Source organism: Nerophis ophidion, linkage group LG03 (genome assembly GCF_033978795.1).
Source record: "Nerophis ophidion isolate RoL-2023_Sa linkage group LG03, RoL_Noph_v1.0, whole genome shotgun sequence".
Lineage (NCBI taxonomy): Eukaryota > Metazoa > Chordata > Actinopteri > Syngnathiformes > Syngnathidae > Nerophis > Nerophis ophidion.
Genome location: NC_084613.1, coordinates 76,967,461 through 76,975,245, shown reverse-complemented (window position 1 = coordinate 76,975,245; position 7,785 = coordinate 76,967,461). Strand labels below are relative to the sequence as shown.

At 45.1% G+C, this 7,785-nt stretch overlaps 1 protein-coding gene across 1 annotated transcript in view; it reads right to left on the bottom strand.

The window, feature by feature from the left end:
- The window catches only part of plb1 (phospholipase B1), a 75,341-nt gene that overhangs the window by 44,868 nt on the left and 22,688 nt on the right, over positions 1-7,785 (bottom strand). The gene's annotated exons all lie outside the window — the stretch shown is intronic.

The window sequence follows — 7,785 nt, the reverse complement described above, 5'->3', positions numbered from 1 at the left end:
GCCGCGCCCCCTCCAGCTCCATGAGGACCTGAGTGACGTGTCTGAGAGTGTGTCTGCCCAATGACGTTATAACTAGGGCTGGGCAACGATTAAATTTTTTTATCAAAGTTAATCGCACTATTTCTCAGATTAATCGCGATTAACTGCATTGTATACGCAAAGCCCAATAATGAATTCAAAAGTAGTGTGTAGTGCACCTTTATTGGAATATTCTCCCACATGAACAAAAGCGCCAAAATATTTGTTGTGCAAACACAATTTGAATCAGTCCTTTTTAAACAGTAGCAGTTAAATAGCATATTTTCTGAAAATCAACTCAAAAAATGTAAATACAAACATTTAAGTTAATTCCCACTGCCAGGGTATTTAAGTTATCCTGTTTGTTATGGAAAATAAATATAATCTACATACAAATCTCTGAGCCACAATCATAACATCTGAACAGGCAATTTCGGAGGTAACAGCAGAAACATTTTTTTTTATCAGGGATCTTATGTTTAAAAAAACCTATATGATAGGTAGTGGGCTCCATCCATCCATCCATCATCTTCCGCTTATCCGAGGTCGGGTCGCGGGGGCAGCAGCCTAAGCAGGGAAACCCAGACTTCCCTATCTCCAGCCACTTCGTCTAGCTCTTCCCGGGGGATCCCGAGGCGTTCCCAGGCCAGCCGGGAGACATAGTCTTCCCAACGTGTCCTGGGTCTTCCCCGTGGCCTCCTACCAGCTGGACGTGCCCTAAACACCTCCCTAGGGAGGCGTTCGGGTGGCATCCTGACCAGATGCCCGAACCACCTCATCTGGCTCCTCTCGATGTGAAGGAGCAGCGGCTTTACTTTGAGTTCCTCCCGGATGGCAGAGCTTCTCACCCTATCTCTAAGGGAGAGCCCCGCCACCCGGCGGAGGAAACTCATTTCAGCCGCTTGTACCCGTGATCTTATCCTTTCGGTCATGACCCAAAGCTCATGACCATAGGTGAGGATGGTAACGTAGATCGACCGGTAAATTGAGAGCTTCGCCTTCCGGCTCAGCTCCTTCTTCACCACAACGGATCGATACAACGTCCGCATTACTGAAGACGCCGCACCGATCCGCCTGTCGATCTCACGATCCACTCTAGGTAGTGGGCTGTTTTAGGGAAATTTTGATCAAATTATCCGTAGTAGCAATATTAATAATGTTGTTTTTATTCTGCGTAGTGCACTTAAAATAATTATGACCATATCTAGGAATTGATATGATGGGAATTTTCCGATTGTTTGCTTGGTACTTCGATAAACTGAACGCATCATAAACATGGTACTATATTGTGATGTTATGAGCCAGGGAATAAAAGAACTACCCTGCCCAGCATGCAACAGGAGTGACGAGCATGCGCGGTAGCCCGGTATAGGTTGTGTCGCCATGACGGCATCTTGTATGTTGTGATATGCACGCTCTGAAAGTAAACGTTAAGAACTCAGCCAACACTCCTCGTCTGCATTATTCATAAATAGACAGACAACACATATACTCCGCTGCTTCACAGGCCGCTGGATGTAGCCGGCAAAGTATTCCCATGCTAGCTAGCCGGTCTAGCAAGCACGCGTCATTCAGTCCAAAACGGCCCGATCTATCCACATTCAGAATTGTCTGGCGGTCGTAAGTGATCCCGGAGTGACCACGCTGTAAGCCAGCCATGAAATTTGCAGAATTGTCCGGTATTTTTGCCAAATGTTCCATCTTTACCAAGAGCCCCTCGACGCCGGGCGACGCCGGGCGACGCCATCTTGTTAAGAAAAGGCGTTAACAAAATAAAAGCATGTAAAGAACATACGCAAATGTGCGATAAAATAATTGTCGGCGTTAATAGATTGATGAGTTAACTCATAATTAACGCACTAATTTGCCCACCCCCAGTTATAACTGTTAAATGATCGAGGGCGAGTTCTTGGTTTCTTATGTGGGTTTATTGTTAGGCAGTTTAATTAACGTCCTCCCAGCGCAGTAACAACACACAACAACAGCAGTCACGTTTATGTCCACCACTCTACCGTAAGGCAGTTTGTCTGCCGTAAACAGCATGTGACACTCTAAACAGGACAATACTGTCATCTACTGTATATGCACCAGCACAACACCTTCAGGCAACTTCAACCCTTTATCCTCCTCCATTCACATCCCATCTCCCCGGATTATAAATAACCTAATGTAAATAATCGAATGTATTTCTAATGTATATACTTGTTCTTATGCTAACTGAACTCACTATGTTCTCTGCTGGCTGTACATATCCTACTAAGTAAGACCTACACCAGGGGTCGGGAACCTTTTTAGCTGAGAGAGCCATACAAGCCAAATATTTTAAAAAGTATTTCCGTGAAAGCCATATAATATTTTTTTAAGACTGAATACAACTATTATTCTACCTTATTTCAATTATTGTGCATAAATATGGGGAAATACATATCATAGCAACATAATGCCTTTATTTCTTTCACAGAAAAGAGCAATTTGGAAAAATTTTAAAGTACGATATAGAGACCACACAAAACCACTCTTCATTAGGTCAGGATTACTTTAACTAAAAGACATTGTAGAATTGCATAGTCTATTAATGATGTTCAAAGCGAGAAATACAATTCTTCCGAAGGACATACAAAAGTTATTTGTGTTCACATCTGAAGAGGAGACCCACAGAAGGCCGTACGACTTTAAACATCCAAGAGTGCCAACACATTTGAAACAAATGTGCTTGTCTGTCGTTGGTGTGAAAGCATGGAATTCTCTAAACTTAAAAAGCTGTAAGAATATCTTTGTTTTTAAAAAAAAAAGTTATAAAAAGAGAAAACTGGAATCATATCAAACTGAATTTTGATTTAGATTGGACGTGTCATGGTGAAAATGCTTAAAGGACAATTGGAAAGTATGTCGGAGTTTGGGTGTTGTTGGAGGGAAAAGTTCTAAAGTCATCGAAAATAATTTGTGTTAAAAAGGGGGCCGATAAATATAAGAATATTGTTCTTCCATCTGCTCCTTTCTGATCATGGAAATGTATAAGAAACCAAAAAAACAATGAAAGTGTCAATTGTACGTGGCTTTTATTTATGCATTTTCATGAAAGGAGTAAAAATAAATGATAAATAAATGAGTTGTACTTGTATAGCGCTTTTCTACCTTCATCCATCCATCCATCCATCATCTTCCGCTTATCCGCGGTCGGGTCGCGGGGGCAACAGCCTAAGCAGGGAAACCCAGACTTCCCTCTCCCCAGCCACTTCGTCTAGCTCTTCCCGGGGGATCCCTAGGCGTTCCCAGGCCAGCCGGGAGACATAGTCTTCCCAACGTGTCCTGGGTCTTCCCCGTGGCCTCCTACCGGTTGGACGTGCCCTAAACACCTCCCTAGGGAGGCGTTCGGGTGGCATCCTGACCAGATGCCCGAACCACCTCATCTGGCTCCTCTCGATGTGAAGGAGCAGCGGCTTTACTTTGAGTTCCTCCCGGATGGCAGAGCTTCTCACCCTATCTCTAAGGGAGAGCCCCGCCACACGGCGGAGGAAACTCATTTCGGCCGCTTGTACCCGTGATCTTATCCTTTCGGTCATGACCCAAAGCTCATGACCATAGGTGAGGATGGGAACGTAGATCGACCGGTAAATTGAGAGCTTTGCCTTCCGGCTCAGCTCCTTCTTCACCACAACGGATCGATACAACGTCCGCATTACTGAAGACGCCGCACCGATCCGCCTGTCGATCTCACGATCCACTCTTCCCTCACTCGTGAACAAGACTCCTAGGTACTTGAACTCCTCCACTTGGGGCAGGGTCTCCTCCCCAACCCGGAGATGGCACTCCACCCTTTTCCGGGCAAGAACCATGGACTCGGACTTGGAGGTGCTGATTCTCATTCCGGTCGCTTCACACTCTGCTGCGAACCGATCCAGCGAGAGCTGAAGATCCTGGTCAGATGAAGCCATCAGGACCACATCATCTGCAAAAAGCAGAGACCTAATCCTGCGGTTACCAAACCGGAACCCCTCAACGCCTTGACTACGCCTAGAAATTCTGTCCATAAAAGTTATGAACAGAATCGGTGACAAAGGACAGCCTTGGCGGAGTCCAACCCTCACTGGAAACGTGTTCGACTTACTGCCGGCAATGCGAACAAAGCTCTGGCACTGATCGTACAGGGAACGGACCGCCACAATAAGACAGTCCGGTACCCCATACTCTCTGAGCACTCCCCACAGGACTTCCCGAGGGACACGGTCGAATGCCTTCTCCAAGTCCACAAAGCACATGTAGACTGGTTGGGCAAACTCCCATGCACCCTCAAGAACCCTGCCGAGAGTATAGAGCTGGTCCACAGTTCCACGACCAGGACGAAAACCACACTGTTCCTCCTGAATCCGAGGTTCGACTATCCGACGTAGCCTCCTCTCCAGTACACCTGAATAAACCTTACCGGGAAGGCTGAGGAGTGTGATCCCACGAAAGTTGGAACACACCCTCCGGTCCCCCTTCTTAAAGAGAGGAACCACCGCCCCGGTCTGCCAATCAAGGTACTCAAAGCGCTTTGACACTACTTCCACATTTACCCATTCACACACACATTCACACACTGATGGAGGGAGCTGCCATGCAAGGCGCCAACCAGCACCCATCAGGAGCAAGAGTGAAGTGTCTTGCTCAGGACACAACGGACGTGACGAGGTTGGCACTAGGTGGGAATTGAACCAGGGATGCTCGGGTTGCACACGGCCACTCTCCCCACTGCGCCACGCCGTCCCACAACAACACGACATTTAAAAGTTTTGTGACAGTGAGAACACCTTTGACCTCATCATCTTCACTCTTCACAGGGACACCAGTCACTGGGAACTCCTCCAACCATTTAGGCTGACTGATGCCGTGTTCCTCCTCTTCCTCTTTAATGTGGGGGGGTCAGTGAGTCTTCCTCTTCCTTTTTACAGGGAAGGGTCTGGGTCAAAGAGGAAAAGGAGACTCCAGAGGGTCCGTGGCGCCTGGTCTTCCTCTTTGAAGGATCCTCCTTCACCATCCTGAAGCTACACTCCTTTTTTTCAGGCAGACGTTTGGACTGTGATGAAGCTGTGAGGACTCAGGTGGTTTGTCTTCATGCTCTTCAGTCTTCACAGAGACAACAGTCAGTGGAAACTTCCTGACATCAGCCTCCTCCTGCCCTACAGGACACTCTCCCTCCTGACTGATCCACACTTCCTCCTCTTCCTCTTTAATGTGGGGGGGGGGGGGGGGGGCTGTGGATCCTCCTGCTGCTGAAGGGGACGTTCTTCTTGACGAGCGTTCATCTCATAAGCCGCGTGTACAAGAGAGGAGTGGAATATATTCTTCCTATTGTTACACCAGCAACTCTTTTTTGTCTTCTGTGGCCGGGCGAAGGAAGTGATGATGATGCATGCATTTTTAAGTAAGTTCAACATTTTTAGAGTATGACAAGTCTCTTATTCTTTTTAATAACATTGTTATTCTGATACTAACCAACAAAAAACAAAATACTTCTTAGCCTTAATGCGACTACTTGAACAGGTGCGGTAGAAACCGGATGGATGGATTAAAATGCATGAGAAAATTTCATATTTTGAATGTTATTTTTGACACTGTGATTACCGGCGGAATTATTCATTACTTACCGTAATTAGCAATGTCAGCTAAGATTTATCTGAGAGCCAGGTGCAGTCATCAAAAGAGTCACATCTGACTCTAGAGCCATCGGTTCCCTACCCCAGACCTACACTGTTTTAATGTCCTTTTCTCTGTTGATGCAATTGTTTGTAAGGGGCGCTGGAAGCCGGCAGACCCGTCAGCGATCCTGTTCTGTCTCCCTGTAATGTTTGTCTGATCTTGAATGGGATTGTGCTGAAAATTGTAATTTTCCTGAAGGAACTCTCCTGACGGAATGAATAAAGTACTATCTAATCTATCTAATCTTGTTGATGACTGAAGTGCTGATATCAACCAAAACTCCTCATCCCACCCCCCGTATTGTAAACAATTCAATGTATATACTATGATGATTAACTTGTGTGATGACTGTATTATGCTGATAGTGTATATTTGTACTACGACTAAAACAAGTTGAAAAACTTATTGGGGTGTTACCATTTAGTGGTCAATTGTACGGAATATGTACTGAACGGTGCAATCTACTAATAAAAGTTTCAATCAATCAATCATGCATATGTGACAATAACATCTACTTTAGAAAGTGCAGTGCACAACTGCGCACACAACAGCTGTAAATAACCACGCCTCCAACCACGCCCCTAGCCCCACCTCCGACCACGCCCCCCACCCCCTTAAAATCGGAGGTCTCAAGGTTGGCAAGTATGGTGATGGCGCTCGCCGTCGGCGGAAAAGAGTGCTGCAGCTATAAATCCAGCAGAGGGCGCTGTCCTACGAGTCTATTCACCATATGTTTTCCAGCATGAAGACACTTGCTCGTTTTGTAGGAGCGGTACTGAAATAATGTAGCATGTATAACATCCATCCATCCATTTTCTACCGCTTATTCCCTTTCGGGGTCGCGGGGGGGCGCTGGCGCCTATCTCAGCTACAATCGTGCGGAAGGCAGGGTACACCCTGGACAAGTCGCCACCTCATCGCAGGGCCAACACAGATAGACAGACAACATTCACACTCACATTCACACACTAGGGCCAATTTAGTGTTGCCAATCAACCTATCCCCAGGTGCATGTCTTTGGAGGTGGGAGGAAGCCGGAGTACCCGGAGGGAACCCACGCATTCACGGGGAGAACATGCAAACTCCACACAGAAAGATCCCAAGCCTGGATTTGAACCCAGGACTGCAGGAACTTCTTATTGTGAGGCAGACGCACTAACCCCTCATGTATAACAGGGGTCACCAAACCTTTTTGAAACCAAGAACTACTTCTTGGATACTGATTAATGCGAAGGGCTACCAGTTTGATACACACTTAAATAAATTGCCAGAACCGAGGATGTCGTAGTGGTTTGTGCAGCCCTTTGAGACACTAGTGATTTAGGGCTATATAAGTAAACATTGATTGATTGATTGAAATAGCCAATTTGCTCAATTTACCTTTAACTCTATGTTATTATTAATAATTAATGATATTTATCTTTGTGGAAACACTGATCATCTTAATGGTTTCTCACAATAAATATACCGTATTTTTTTTTAATTGCCGCAGGGCATTTAGTATGCGCCTGCCTTAAATTACTGCCGGGTCAAACTTGCTTCGCAAAATAATTAGCGCATGCTTAGTATTACCGCCTGGTCAAACTCGTGACGTCACGAGTGACACTTCCCCTGTCATCATTTTCAAAATGCAGGCGGCTGATTTCAATACCGGTAATATGAAATCGCATAAAGGGAAGAAGATTAAGAGCTATTCAGTAGGATTTAAGGTCCAAGCTTACATCACACTCAATTTTTTTACTGCATACCTTTGGTAAGTGCCGGAGTGAGAAGTGGTTTTAAAATAATTAGCGCAGGCTTACTTTTACCGCATGCCTTTGATAAGCGCAGGAACTGAGAAGAGGTTTTAAATTAATTAGCACTTTCAAGGAAATACGGTATACCTCATCTGGCTCCTCTCGATGTGGAGATTAATCACACAATTTAATTTGCTCCTTTACTTTCTAATCTATTCTAACATTGCATTTGTGTACAAATATTTGGGTCTTTTTTTTAAGTTGATTGACATTTTAAATTAGTAATACTTGTGATTAATTCTGATCAATCCACATTTAAACATGTAGTTAAACTTTTTTTTAAAACTGTATC